General features: G+C 52.4%; 16 non-coding genes and 9 pseudogenes across 16 annotated transcripts; all 25 read left to right on the top strand.

Annotated features, from left to right (window-relative positions):
• The first annotated feature begins 214 nt into the window (after positions 1-214).
• On the top strand, positions 215-333 carry LOC148925638 (5S ribosomal RNA). The gene has a single exon (XR_016131989.1). It is a non-coding gene; the product is annotated as a 5S ribosomal RNA (ribosomal RNA).
• Positions 334-727: 394 nt separating this feature from the next.
• LOC148925639 (5S ribosomal RNA) lies at positions 728-833 on the top strand (annotated as a pseudogene).
• A 392-nt stretch (positions 834-1225) lies between these two features.
• LOC148925640 (5S ribosomal RNA) lies at positions 1226-1344 on the top strand. The gene has a single exon (XR_016131990.1). It is a non-coding gene; the product is annotated as a 5S ribosomal RNA (ribosomal RNA).
• A 394-nt stretch (positions 1345-1738) lies between these two features.
• Positions 1739-1857, top strand: LOC148925641 (5S ribosomal RNA). Its single transcript, XR_016132228.1, has one exon. It is a non-coding gene; the product is annotated as a 5S ribosomal RNA (ribosomal RNA).
• A 394-nt stretch (positions 1858-2251) lies between these two features.
• Positions 2252-2357, top strand: LOC148925642 (5S ribosomal RNA; annotated as a pseudogene).
• A 392-nt stretch (positions 2358-2749) lies between these two features.
• Positions 2750-2868, top strand: LOC148925643 (5S ribosomal RNA). The gene has a single exon (XR_016131991.1). It is a non-coding gene; the product is annotated as a 5S ribosomal RNA (ribosomal RNA).
• A 394-nt stretch (positions 2869-3262) lies between these two features.
• On the top strand, positions 3263-3368 carry LOC148925644 (5S ribosomal RNA; annotated as a pseudogene).
• A 392-nt stretch (positions 3369-3760) lies between these two features.
• On the top strand, positions 3761-3879 carry LOC148925645 (5S ribosomal RNA). The gene has a single exon (XR_016131993.1). It is a non-coding gene; the product is annotated as a 5S ribosomal RNA (ribosomal RNA).
• Positions 3880-4273: 394 nt separating this feature from the next.
• On the top strand, positions 4274-4379 carry LOC148925646 (5S ribosomal RNA; annotated as a pseudogene).
• A 392-nt stretch (positions 4380-4771) lies between these two features.
• Positions 4772-4890, top strand: LOC148925647 (5S ribosomal RNA). Its single transcript, XR_016131994.1, has one exon. It is a non-coding gene; the product is annotated as a 5S ribosomal RNA (ribosomal RNA).
• Positions 4891-5284: 394 nt separating this feature from the next.
• Positions 5285-5390, top strand: LOC148925648 (5S ribosomal RNA; annotated as a pseudogene).
• A 392-nt stretch (positions 5391-5782) lies between these two features.
• LOC148925649 (5S ribosomal RNA) lies at positions 5783-5901 on the top strand. The gene has a single exon (XR_016131995.1). It is a non-coding gene; the product is annotated as a 5S ribosomal RNA (ribosomal RNA).
• A 394-nt stretch (positions 5902-6295) lies between these two features.
• Positions 6296-6414, top strand: LOC148925650 (5S ribosomal RNA). Its single transcript, XR_016130972.1, has one exon. It is a non-coding gene; the product is annotated as a 5S ribosomal RNA (ribosomal RNA).
• A 394-nt stretch (positions 6415-6808) lies between these two features.
• LOC148925651 (5S ribosomal RNA) lies at positions 6809-6914 on the top strand (annotated as a pseudogene).
• Positions 6915-7306: 392 nt separating this feature from the next.
• Positions 7307-7425, top strand: LOC148925652 (5S ribosomal RNA). Its single transcript, XR_016131996.1, has one exon. It is a non-coding gene; the product is annotated as a 5S ribosomal RNA (ribosomal RNA).
• Positions 7426-7819: 394 nt separating this feature from the next.
• Positions 7820-7938, top strand: LOC148925653 (5S ribosomal RNA). Its single transcript, XR_016132155.1, has one exon. It is a non-coding gene; the product is annotated as a 5S ribosomal RNA (ribosomal RNA).
• Positions 7939-8332: 394 nt separating this feature from the next.
• LOC148925654 (5S ribosomal RNA) lies at positions 8333-8451 on the top strand. The gene has a single exon (XR_016132156.1). It is a non-coding gene; the product is annotated as a 5S ribosomal RNA (ribosomal RNA).
• A 394-nt stretch (positions 8452-8845) lies between these two features.
• Positions 8846-8951, top strand: LOC148925655 (5S ribosomal RNA; annotated as a pseudogene).
• Positions 8952-9343: 392 nt separating this feature from the next.
• LOC148925656 (5S ribosomal RNA) lies at positions 9344-9462 on the top strand. Its single transcript, XR_016131997.1, has one exon. It is a non-coding gene; the product is annotated as a 5S ribosomal RNA (ribosomal RNA).
• A 394-nt stretch (positions 9463-9856) lies between these two features.
• On the top strand, positions 9857-9975 carry LOC148925657 (5S ribosomal RNA). Its single transcript, XR_016132158.1, has one exon. It is a non-coding gene; the product is annotated as a 5S ribosomal RNA (ribosomal RNA).
• Positions 9976-10369: 394 nt separating this feature from the next.
• Positions 10370-10475, top strand: LOC148925658 (5S ribosomal RNA; annotated as a pseudogene).
• A 392-nt stretch (positions 10476-10867) lies between these two features.
• Positions 10868-10986, top strand: LOC148925659 (5S ribosomal RNA). The gene has a single exon (XR_016131998.1). It is a non-coding gene; the product is annotated as a 5S ribosomal RNA (ribosomal RNA).
• Positions 10987-11380: 394 nt separating this feature from the next.
• Positions 11381-11499, top strand: LOC148925660 (5S ribosomal RNA). Its single transcript, XR_016132159.1, has one exon. It is a non-coding gene; the product is annotated as a 5S ribosomal RNA (ribosomal RNA).
• Positions 11500-11893: 394 nt separating this feature from the next.
• On the top strand, positions 11894-11999 carry LOC148925661 (5S ribosomal RNA; annotated as a pseudogene).
• A 392-nt stretch (positions 12000-12391) lies between these two features.
• On the top strand, positions 12392-12510 carry LOC148925662 (5S ribosomal RNA). The gene has a single exon (XR_016131925.1). It is a non-coding gene; the product is annotated as a 5S ribosomal RNA (ribosomal RNA).
• The last annotated feature ends 159 nt before the right edge of the window (positions 12511-12669 follow it).

Below are 12669 nucleotides of genomic sequence, written 5' to 3' on the forward strand. Positions count from 1 at the left end.
GAAATGGCTCGAAACGGCCTCTTTTTGCTTCCCGGAGTAGCCACGGGCTGTACCCGTAGCTCAGAACGTGGGGCTCGGCGAGAGCTTCGCGGTGATATGCTGTGGGTCCCGTAACTCCTTCCGGATCAAAAGTTATGCCTGTGTGAAGGGTGGGGGATCAGAACCTGCGCACGGGAGCGTACGATATGAAAGAATAAAGTGCGAGGCTATTGATGGGTGCGATCATACCAGCCCTAATGCACCGGATCCCATCAGAACTCCGAAGCTAAGCGTGCTTGGGCGAGAGTAGTACTAGGATGGGTGACCCCCTGGGAAGTCCTCGTGTTGCACCCCTTTTTTTGCGTGTGCGTTCATTTTTTTTTTCCGTTCAGTTGGTCTTGATGTGGTCCGACACTCGATTAGCTGTTGTCGAGTACGAGGACAAAAAGTACGACAAACTCCACGAGCCGGTGACGAGCGGGTCCCACAATCTTAAACGTGCCGAAAAACAGTAGCTGCGAACTAAAAGTGTTCGAAATGGCTCGAAACGGCCTCTTTTTGCTTCCCGGAGTAGCCACGGGCTGTACCCGTAGCTCAGAACGTGGGGCTCGGCGAGAGCTTCGCGGTGATATGTTGTGGGTCCCGTAACTCATTCCCGATCAAAAGTTATACCCGTCTGGAGGGTGGGGGATCAGAACCTGCGCACGGGAGCGTACGCTATGAAAGAATAAAGTGCGGGGCTATTGATGGGTGCGATCATACCAGCACTAATGCACCGGATCCCATCAGAACTCCGAAGTTAAGCGTGCTTGGGCGAGAGTAGTACTAGGATGGGTGACCCCCTGTTGCACCCCTTTTTTTGCGAGTGCGTTCATTTTTTTTCCGTTCAGTTGGTCTTGATGTGGTCCGACACTCGATTAGTGGTTGTCGAGTACGAGGACAAAAAGTACGACAATCTCCACGAGCCGGTGATGAGCGGGTCCCACAATCTTAAACGTGCCGAAAAATTGTAGCTGCGAACTAAAAGTGTTCGAAATGGCTCGAAACGGCCTCTTTTTGCTTCCCGGAGTAGCCACGGGCTGTACCCGTAGCTCAGAACGTGGGGCTCGGCGAGAGCTTCGCGGTGATATGCTGTGGGTCCCGTAACTCCTTCCGGATCAAAAGTTATGCCTGTGTGAAGGGTGGGGGATCAGAACCTGCGCACGGGAGCGTACGATATGAAAGAATAAAGTGCGAGGCTATTGATGGGTGCGATCATACCAGCCCTAATGCACCGGATCCCATCAGAACTCCGAAGCTAAGCGTGCTTGGGCGAGAGTAGTACTAGGATGGGTGACCCCCTGGGAAGTCCTCGTGTTGCACCCCTTTTTTTGCGTGTGCGTTCATTTTTTTTTTCCGTTCAGTTGGTCTTGATGTGGTCCGACACTCGATTAGCTGTTGTCGAGTACGAGGACAAAAAGTACGACAAACTCCACGAGCCGGTGACGAGCGGGTCCCACAATCTTAAACGTGCCGAAAAACAGTAGCTGCGAACTAAAAGTGTTCGAAATGGCTCGAAACGGCCTCTTTTTGCTTCCCGGAGTAGCCACGGGCTGTACACTTAGCTCAGAACGTGGGGTTCGGCGAGAGCTTCGCGGTGATATGCTGTGGGTCCCGTAACTCCTTCCGGATCAAAAGTTATGCCTGTGTGAAGGGTGGGGGATCAGAACCTGCGCACGGGAGCGTACGCTATGACAGAATAAAGTGCGAGGCTATTGATGGGTGCGATCATACCAGCACTAATGCACCGGATCCCATCAGAACTCCGAAGTTATGCGTGCTTGGGCGAGAGTAGTACTAGGATGGGTGACCCCTTGGGAAGTCCTCGTGTTGCACCCCTTTTTTTGCGAGTGCGTTCATTTTTTTTTTCCATTCATTTGGTCTTGATGTGGTCCGACACTCGATTAGCTGTTGTCGAGTACGAGGACAAAAAGTACGACAATCTCCACGAGCCGGTGACGAGCGGGTCCCACAATCTTAAACGTGCCGAAAAGCAGTAGCTGCGAACTAAAAGTGTTCGAAATGGCTCGAAACGGCCTCTTTTTGCTTCCCGGAGTAGCCACGGGCTGTACCCGTAGCTCAGAACGTGGGGCTCGGCGAGAGCTTCGCGGTGATATGTTGTGGGTCCCGTAACTCATTCCCGATCAAAAGTTATACCCGTCTGGAGGGTGGGGGATCAGAACCTGCGCACGGGAGCGTACGCTATGAAAGAATAAAGTGCGGGGCTATTGATGGGTGCGATCATACCAGCACTAATGCACCGGATCCCATCAGAACTCCGAAGTTAAGCGTGCTTGGGCGAGAGTAGTACTAGGATGGGTGACCCCCTGTTGCACCCCTTTTTTTGCGAGTGCGTTCATTTTTTTTCCGTTCAGTTGGTCTTGATGTGGTCCGACACTCGATTAGTGGTTGTCGAGTACGAGGACAAAAAGTACGACAATCTCCACGAGCCGGTGATGAGCGGGTCCCACAATCTTAAACGTGCCGAAAAACTGTAGCTGCGAACTAAAAGTGTTCGAAATGGCTCGAAACGGCCTCTTTTTGCTTCCCGGAGTAGCCACGGGCTGTACCCGTAGCTCAGAACGTGGGGCTCGGCGAGAGCTTCGCGGTGATATGCTGTGGGTCCCGTAACTCCTTCCGGATCAAAAGTTATGCCTGTGTGAAGGGTGGGGGATCAGAACCTGCGCACGGGAGCGTACGATATGAAAGAATAAAGTGCGAGGCTATTGATGGGTGCGATCATACCAGCCCTAATGCACCGGATCCCATCAGAACTCCGAAGCTAAGCGTGCTTGGGCGAGAGTAGTACTAGGATGGGTGACCCCCTGGGAAGTCCTCGTGTTGCACCCCTTTTTTTGCGTGTGCGTTCATTTTTTTTTTCCGTTCAGTTGGTCTTGATGTGGTCCGACACTCGATTAGCTGTTGTCGAGTACGAGGACAAAAAGTACGACAAACTCCACGAGCCGGTGACGAGCGGGTCCCACAATCTTAAACGTGCCGAAAAACAGTAGCTGCGAACTAAAAGTGTTCGAAATGGCTCGAAACGGCCTCTTTTTGCTTCCCGGAGTAGCCACGGGCTGTACCCGTAGCTCAGAACGTGGGGCTCGGCGAGAGCTTCGCGGTGATATGTTGTGGGTCCCGTAACTCATTCCCGATCAAAAGTTATACCCGTCTGGAGGGTGGGGGATCAGAACCTGCGCACGGGAGCGTACGCTATGAAAGAATAAAGTGCGGGGCTATTGATGGGTGCGATCATACCAGCACTAATGCACCGGATCCCATCAGAACTCCGAAGTTAAGCGTGCTTGGGCGAGAGTAGTACTAGGATGGGTGACCCCCTGTTGCACCCCTTTTTTTGCGAGTGCGTTCATTTTTTTTCCGTTCAGTTGGTCTTGATGTGGTCCGACACTCGATTAGTGGTTGTCGAGTACGAGGACAAAAAGTACGACAATCTCCACGAGCCGGTGATGAGCGGGTCCCACAATCTTAAACGTGCCGAAAAATTGTAGCTGCGAACTAAAAGTGTTCGAAATGGCTCGAAACGGCCTCTTTTTGCTTCCCGGAGTAGCCACGGGCTGTACCCGTAGCTCAGAACGTGGGGCTCGGCGAGAGCTTCGCGGTGATATGCTGTGGGTCCCGTAACTCCTTCCGGATCAAAAGTTATGCCTGTGTGAAGGGTGGGGGATCAGAACCTGCGCACGGGGGCGTACGATATGAAAGAATAAAGTGCGAGGCTATTGATGGGTGCGATCATACCAGCCCTAATGCACCGGATCCCATCAGAACTCCGAAGCTAAGCGTGCTTGGGCGAGAGTAGTACTAGGATGGGTGACCCCCTGGGAAGTCCTCGTGTTGCACCCCTTTTTTTGCGTGTGCGTTCATTTTTTTTTTCCGTTCAGTTGGTCTTGATGTGGTCCGACACTCGATTAGCTGTTGTCGAGTACGAGGACAAAAAGTACGACAAACTCCACGAGCCGGTGACGAGCGGGTCCCACAATCTTAAACGTGCCGAAAAACAGTAGCTGCGAACTAAAAGTGTTCGAAATGGCTCGAAACGGCCTCTTTTTGCTTCCCGGAGTAGCCACGGGCTGTACCCGTAGCTCAGAACGTGGGGCTCGGCGAGAGCTTCGCGGTGATATGTTGTGGGTCCCGTAACTCATTCCCGATCAAAAGTTATACCCGTCTGGAGGGTGGGGGATCAGAACCTGCGCACGGGAGCGTACGCTATGAAAGAATAAAGTGCGGGGCTATTGATGGGTGCGATCATACCAGCACTAATGCACCGGATCCCATCAGAACTCCGAAGTTAAGCGTGCTTGGGCGAGAGTAGTACTAGGATGGGTGACCCCCTGTTGCACCCCTTTTTTTGCGAGTGCGTTCATTTTTTTTCCGTTCAGTTGGTCTTGATGTGGTCCGACACTCGATTAGTGGTTGTCGAGTACGAGGACAAAAAGTACGACAATCTCCACGAGCCGGTGATGAGCGGGTCCCACAATCTTAAACGTGCCGAAAAATTGTAGCTGCGAACTAAAAGTGTTCGAAATGGCTCGAAACGGCCTCTTTTTGCTTCCCGGAGTAGCCACGGGCTGTACCCGTAGCTCAGAACGTGGGGCTCGGCGAGAGCTTCGCGGTGATATGCTGTGGGTCCCGTAACTCCTTCCGGATCAAAAGTTATGCCTGTGTGAAGGGTGGGGGATCAGAACCTGCGCACGGGAGCGTACGATATGAAAGAATAAAGTGCGAGGCTATTGATGGGTGCGATCATACCAGCCCTAATGCACCGGATCCCATCAGAACTCCGAAGCTAAGCGTGCTTGGGCGAGAGTAGTACTAGGATGGGTGACCCCCTGGGAAGTCCTCGTGTTGCACCCCTTTTTTTGCGTGTGCGTTCATTTTTTTTTTCCGTTCAGTTGGTCTTGATGTGGTCCGACACTCGATTAGCTGTTGTCGAGTACGAGGACAAAAAGTACGACAAACTCCACGAGCCGGTGACGAGCGGGTCCCACAATCTTAAACGTGCCGAAAAACAGTAGCTGCGAACTAAAAGTGTTCGAAATGGCTCGAAACGGCCTCTTTTTGCTTCCCGGAGTAGCCACGGGCTGTACCCGTAGCTCAGAACGTGGGGCTCGGCGAGAGCTTCGCGGTGATATGTTGTGGGTCCCGTAACTCATTCCCGATCAAAAGTTATACCCGTCTGGAGGGTGGGGGATCAGAACCTGCGCACGGGAGCGTACGCTATGAAAGAATAAAGTGCGGGGCTATTGATGGGTGCGATCATACCAGCACTAATGCACCGGATCCCATCAGAACTCCGAAGTTAAGCGTGCTTGGGCGAGAGTAGTACTAGGATGGGTGACCCCCTGTTGCACCCCTTTTTTTGCGAGTGCGTTCATTTTTTTTCCGTTCAGTTGGTCTTGATGTGGTCCGACACTCGATTAGTGGTTGTCGAGTACGAGGACAAAAAGTACGACAATCTCCACGAGCCGGTGATGAGCGGGTCCCACAATCTTAAACGTGCCGAAAAATTGTAGCTGCGAACTAAAAGTGTTCGAAATGGCTCGAAACGGCCTCTTTTTGCTTCCCGGAGTAGCCACGGGCTGTACCCGTAGCTCAGAACGTGGGGCTCGGCGAGAGCTTCGCGGTGATATGCTGTGGGTCCCGTAACTCCTTCCGGATCAAAAGTTATGCCTGTGTGAAGGGTGGGGGATCAGAACCTGCGCACGGGAGCGTACGATATGAAAGAATAAAGTGCGAGGCTATTGATGGGTGCGATCATACCAGCCCTAATGCACCGGATCCCATCAGAACTCCGAAGCTAAGCGTGCTTGGGCGAGAGTAGTACTAGGATGGGTGACCCCCTGGGAAGTCCTCGTGTTGCACCCCTTTTTTTGCGTGTGCGTTCATTTTTTTTTTCCGTTCAGTTGGTCTTGATGTGGTCCGACACTCGATTAGCTGTTGTCGAGTACGAGGACAAAAAGTACGACAAACTCCACGAGCCGGTGACGAGCGGGTCCCACAATCTTAAACGTGCCGAAAAACAGTAGCTGCGAACTAAAAGTGTTCGAAATGGCTCGAAACGGCCTCTTTTTGCTTCCCGGAGTAGCCACGGGCTGTACACTTAGCTCAGAACGTGGGGTTCGGCGAGAGCTTCGCGGTGATATGCTGTGGGTCCCGTAACTCCTTCCGGATCAAAAGTTATGCCTGTGTGAAGGGTGGGGGATCAGAACCTGCGCACGGGAGCGTACGCTATGACAGAATAAAGTGCGAGGCTATTGATGGGTGCGATCATACCAGCACTAATGCACCGGATCCCATCAGAACTCCGAAGTTATGCGTGCTTGGGCGAGAGTAGTACTAGGATGGGTGACCCCTTGGGAAGTCCTCGTGTTGCACCCCTTTTTTTGCGAGTGCGTTCATTTTTTTTTTCCATTCATTTGGTCTTGATGTGGTCCGACACTCGATTAGCTGTTGTCGAGTACGAGGACAAAAAGTACGACAATCTCCACGAGCCGGTGACGAGCGGGTCCCACAATCTTAAACGTGCCGAAAAGCAGTAGCTGCGAACTAAAAGTGTTCGAAATGGCTCGAAACGGCCTCTTTTTGCTTCCCGGAGTAGCCACGGGCTGTACCCGTAGCTCAGAACGTGGGGCTCGGCGAGAGCTTCGCGGTGATATGTTGTGGGTCCCGTAACTCATTCCCGATCAAAAGTTATACCCGTCTGGAGGGTGGGGGATCAGAACCTGCGCACGGGAGCGTACGCTATGAAAGAATAAAGTGCGGGGCTATTGATGGGTGCGATCATACCAGCACTAATGCACCGGATCCCATCAGAACTCCGAAGTTAAGCGTGCTTGGGCGAGAGTAGTACTAGGATGGGTGACCCCCTGTTGCACCCCTTTTTTTGCGAGTGCGTTCATTTTTTTTCCGTTCAGTTGGTCTTGATGTGGTCCGACACTCGATTAGTGGTTGTCGAGTACGAGGACAAAAAGTACGACAATCTCCACGAGCCGGTGATGAGCGGGTCCCACAATCTTAAACGTGCCGAAAAACTGTAGCTGCGAACTAAAAGTGTTCGAAATGGCTCGAAACGGCCTCTTTTTGCTTCCCGGAGTAGCCACGGGCTGTACCCGTAGCTCAGAACGTGGGGCTCGGCGAGAGCTTCGCGGTGATATGCTGTGGGTCCCGTAACTCCTTCCGGATCAAAAGTTATGCCTGTGTGAAGGGTGGGGGATCAGAACCTGCGCACGGGAGCGTACGATATGAAAGAATAAAGTGCGAGGCTATTGATGGGTGCGATCATACCAGCCCTAATGCACCGGATCCCATCAGAACTCCGAAGCTAAGCGTGCTTGGGCGAGAGTAGTACTAGGATGGGTGACCCCCTGGGAAGTCCTCGTGTTGCACCCCTTCTTTTGCGTGTGCGTTCATTTTTTTTTTCCGTTCAGTTGGTCTTGATGTGGTCCGACACTCGATTAGCTGTTGTCGAGTACGAGGACAAAAAGTACGACAAACTCCACGAGCCAGTGACGAGCGGGTCCCACAATCTTAAACGTGCCGAAAAACAGTAGCTGCGAACTAAAAGTGTTCGAAATGGCTCGAAACGGCCTCTTTTTGCTTCCCGGAGTAGCCACGGGCTGTACACTTAGCTCAGAACGTGGGGTTCGGCGAGAGCTTCGCGGTGATATGCTGTGGGTCCCGTAACTCCTTCCGGATCAAAAGTTATGCCTGTGTGAAGGGTGGGGGATCAGAACCTGCGCACGGGAGCGTACGCTATGACAGAATAAAGTGCGAGGCTATTGATGGGTGCGATCATACCAGCACTAATGCACCGGATCCCATCAGAACTCCGAAGTTATGCGTGCTTGGGCGAGAGTAGTACTAGGATGGGTGACCCCCTGGGAAGTCCTCGTGTTGCACCCCTTTTTTTGCGTGTGCGTTCATTTTTTTTTTCCATTCAGTTGGTCTTGATGTGGTCCGACACTCGATTAGCTGTTGTCGAGTACGAGGACAAAAAGTACGACAAACTCCACGAGCCGGTGACGAGCGGGTCCCACAATCTTAAACGTGCCGAAAAACAGTAGCTGCGAACTAAAAGTGTTCGAAATGGCTCGAAACGGCCTCTTTTTGCTTCCCGGAGTAGCCACGGGCTGTACACTTAGCTCAGAACGTGGGGTTCGGCGAGAGCTTCGCGGTGATATGCTGTGGGTCCCGTAACTCCTTCCGGATCAAAAGTTATGCCTGTGTGAAGGGTGGGGGATCAGAACCTGCGCACGGGAGCGTACGCTATGACAGAATAAAGTGCGAGGCTATTGATGGGTGCGATCATACCAGCACTAATGCACCGGATCCCATCAGAACTCCGAAGTTATGCGTGCTTGGGCGAGAGTAGTACTAGGATGGGTGACCCCCTGGGAAGTCCTCGTGTTGCACCCCTTTTTTTGCGAGTGCGTTCATTTTTTTTTTCCATTCATTTGGTCTTGATGTGGTCCGACACTCGATTAGCTGTTGTCGAGTACGAGGACAAAAAGTACGACAATCTCCACGAGCCGGTGACGAGCGGGTCCCACAATCTTAAACGTGCCGAAAAACAGTAGCTGCGAACTAAAAGTGTTCGAAATGGCTCGAAACGGCCTCTTTTTGCTTCCCGGAGTAGCCACGGGCTGTACCCGTAGCTCAGAACGTGGGGCTCGGCGAGAGCTTCGCGGTGATATGTTGTGGGTCCCGTAACTCATTCCCGATCAAAAGTTATACCCGTCTGGAGGGTGGGGGATCAGAACCTGCGCACGGGAGCGTACGCTATGAAAGAATAAAGTGCGGGGCTATTGATGGGTGCGATCATACCAGCACTAATGCACCGGATCCCATCAGAACTCCGAAGTTAAGCGTGCTTGGGCGAGAGTAGTACTAGGATGGGTGACCCCCTGTTGCACCCCTTTTTTTGCGAGTGCGTTCATTTTTTTTCCGTTCAGTTGGTCTTGATGTGGTCCGACACTCGATTAGTGGTTGTCGAGTACGAGGACAAAAAGTACGACAATCTCCACGAGCCGGTGATGAGCGGGTCCCACAATCTTAAACGTGCCGAAAAACTGTAGCTGCGAACTAAAAGTGTTCGAAATGGCTCGAAACGGCCTCTTTTTGCTTCCCGGAGTAGCCACGGGCTGTACCCGTAGCTCAGAACGTGGGGCTCGGCGAGAGCTTCGCGGTGATATGCTGTGGGTCCCGTAACTCCTTCCGGATCAAAAGTTATGCCTGTGTGAAGGGTGGGGGATCAGAACCTGCGCACGGGAGCGTACGATATGAAAGAATAAAGTGCGAGGCTATTGATGGGTGCGATCATACCAGCCCTAATGCACCGGATCCCATCAGAACTCCGAAGCTAAGCGTGCTTGGGCGAGAGTAGTACTAGGATGGGTGACCCCCTGGGAAGTCCTCGTGTTGCACCCCTTCTTTTGCGTGTGCGTTCATTTTTTTTTTCCGTTCAGTTGGTCTTGATGTGGTCCGACACTCGATTAGCTGTTGTCGAGTACGAGGACAAAAAGTACGACAAACTCCACGAGCCGGTGACGAGCGGGTCCCACAATCTTAAACGTGCCGAAAAACAGTAGCTGCGAACTAAAAGTGTTCGAAATGGCTCGAAACGGCCTCTTTTTGCTTCCCGGAGTAGCCACGGGCTGTACACTTAGCTCAGAACGTGGGGTTCGGCGAGAGCTTCGCGGTGATATGCTGTGGGTCCCGTAACTCCTTCCGGATCAAAAGTTATGCCTGTGTGAAGGGTGGGGGATCAGAACCTGCGCACGGGAGCGTACGCTATGACAGAATAAAGTGCGAGGCTATTGATGGGTGCGATCATACCAGCACTAATGCACCGGATCCCATCAGAACTCCGAAGTTATGCGTGCTTGGGCGAGAGTAGTACTAGGATGGGTGACCCCCTGGGAAGTCCTCGTGTTGCACCCCTTTTTTTGCGAGTGCGTTCATTTTTTTTTTCCATTCATTTGGTCTTGATGTGGTCCGACACTCGATTAGCTGTTGTCGAGTACGAGGACAAAAAGTACGACAATCTCCACGAGCCGGTGACGAGCAGGTCCCACAATCTTAAACGTGCCGAAAAACAGTAGCTGCGAACTAAAAGTGTTCGAAATGGCTCGAAACGGCCTCTTTTTGCTTCCCAGAGTAGCCACGGGCTGTACCCGTAGCTCAGAACGTGGGGCTCGGCGAGAGCTTCGCGGTGATATGTTGTGGGTCCCGTAACTCATTCCCGATCAAAAGTTATACCCGTCTGAAGGGTGGGGGATCAGAACCTGCGCACGGGAGCGTACGCTATGAAAGAATAAAGTGCGGGGCTATTGATGGGTGCGATCATACCAGCACTAATGCACCGGATCCCATCAGAACTCCGAAGTTAAGCGTGCTTGGGCGAGAGTAGTACTAGGATGGGTGACCCCCTGTTGCACCCCTTTTTTTGCGAGTGCATTCATTTTTTTTCCGTTCAGTTGGTCTTGATGTGGTCCGACACTCGATTAGTGGTTGTCGAGTACGAGGACAAAAAGTACGACAATCTCCACGAGCCGGTGATGAGCGGGTCCCACAATCTTAAACGTGCCGAAAAACTGTAGCTGCGAACTAAAAGTGTTCGAAATGGCTCGAAACGGCCTCTTTTTGCTTCCCGGAGTAGCCACGGGCTGTACCCGTAGCTCAGAACGTGGGGCTCGGCGAGAGCTTCGCGGTGATATGCTGTGGGTCCCGTAACTCCTTCCGGATAAAAAGTTATGCCTGTGTGAAGGGTGGGGGATCAGAACCTGCGCACGGGAGCGTACGATATGAAAGAATAAAGTGCGAGGCTATTGATGGGTGCGATCATACCAGCCCTAATGCACCGGATCCCATCAGAACTCCGAAGCTAAGCGTGCTTGGGCGAGAGTAGTACTAGGATGGGTGACCCCCTGGGAAGTCCTCGTGTTGCACCCCTTCTTTTGCGTGTGCGTTCATTTTTTTTTTCCGTTCAGTTGGTCTTGATGTGGTCCGACACTCGATTAGCTGTTGTCGAGTACGAGGACAAAAAGTACGACAAACTCCACGAGCCGGTGACAAGCGGGTCCCACAATCTTAAACGTGCCGAAAAACAGTAGCTGCGAACTAAAAGTGTTCGAAATGGCTCGAAACGGCCTGTTTTTGCTTCCCGGAGTAGCCACGGGCTGTACACTTAGCTCAGAACGTGGGGTTCGGCGAGAGCTTCGCGGTGATATGCTGTGGGTCCCGTAACTCCTTCCGGATCAAAAGTTATGCCTGTGTGAAGGGTGGGGGATCAGAACCTGCGCACGGGAGCGTACGCTATGACAGAATAAAGTGCGAGACTATTGATGGGTGCGATCATACCAGCACTAATGCACCGGATCCCATCAGAACTCCGAAGTTATGCGTGCTTGGGCGAGAGTAGTACTAGGATGGGTGACCCCCTGGGAAGTCCTCGTGTTGCACCCCTTTTTTTGCGAGTGCGTTCATTTTTTTTTTCCATTCATTTGGTCTTGATGTGGTCCGACACTCGATTAGCTGTTGTCGAGTACGAGGACAAAAAGTACGACAATCTCCACGAGCCGGTGACGAGCAGGTCCCACAATCTTAAACGTGCCGAAAAACAGTAGCTGCGAACTAAAAGTGTTCGAAATGGCTCGAAACGGACTCTTTTTGCTTCACGGAGTAGCCACGGGCTGTACCCGTAGCTCAGAACGTGGGGCTCGGCGAGAGCTTCGCGGTGATATGTTGTGGGTCCCGTAACTCATTCCCGATCAAAAGTTATACCCGTCTGGAGGGTGGGGGATCAGAACCTGCGCACGGGAGCGTACGCTATGAAAGAATAAAGTGCGGGGCTATTGATGGGTGCGATCATACCAGCACTAATGCACCGGATCCCATCAGAACTCCGAAGTTAAGCGTGCTTGGGCGAGAGTAGTACTAGGATGGGTGACCCCCTGTTGCACCCCTTTTTTTGCGAGTGCGTTCATTTTTTTTCCGTTCAGTTGGTCTTGATGTGGTCCGACACTCGATTAGTGGTTGTCGAGTACGAGGACAAAAAGTACGACAATCTCCACGAGCCGGTGATGAGCGGGTCCCACAATCTTAAACGTGCCGAAAAACTGTAGCTGCAAACTAAAAGTGTTCGAAATGGCTCGAAACGGCCTCTTTTTGCTTCCCGGAGTAGCCACGGGCTGTACCCGTAGCTCAGAACGTGGGGCTCGGCGAGAGCTTCGCGGTGATATGCTGTGGGTCCCGTAACTCCTTCCGGATCAAAAGTTATGCTTGTGTGAAGGGTGGGGGATCAGAACCTGCGCACGGGAGCGTACGATATGAAAGAATAAAGTGCGAGGCTATTGATGGGTGCGATCATACCAGCCCTAATGCACCGGATCCCATCAGAACTCCGAAGTTAAGCGTGCTTGGGCGAGAGTAGTACTAGGATGGGTGACCCCCTGGGAAGTCCTCGTGTTGCACCCCTTTTTTTGCGAGTGCGTTCATTTTTTTTTCCGTTCAGTTGGTCTTGATGTGGTCCGACACTCGATTAGCTGTTGTCGAGTACGAGGACAAAAAGTACGACAAACTCCACGAGCCGGTGACGAGCGGGTCCCACAATCTTAAACGTGCCGAAAAACAGTA

This window comes from Salvia hispanica, chromosome 5, assembly GCF_029641045.1.
Source record: "Salvia hispanica isolate PSC_SH4W2 chromosome 5, Shi_PSC_v1, whole genome shotgun sequence".
NCBI lineage: Eukaryota > Viridiplantae > Streptophyta > Magnoliopsida > Lamiales > Lamiaceae > Salvia > Salvia hispanica.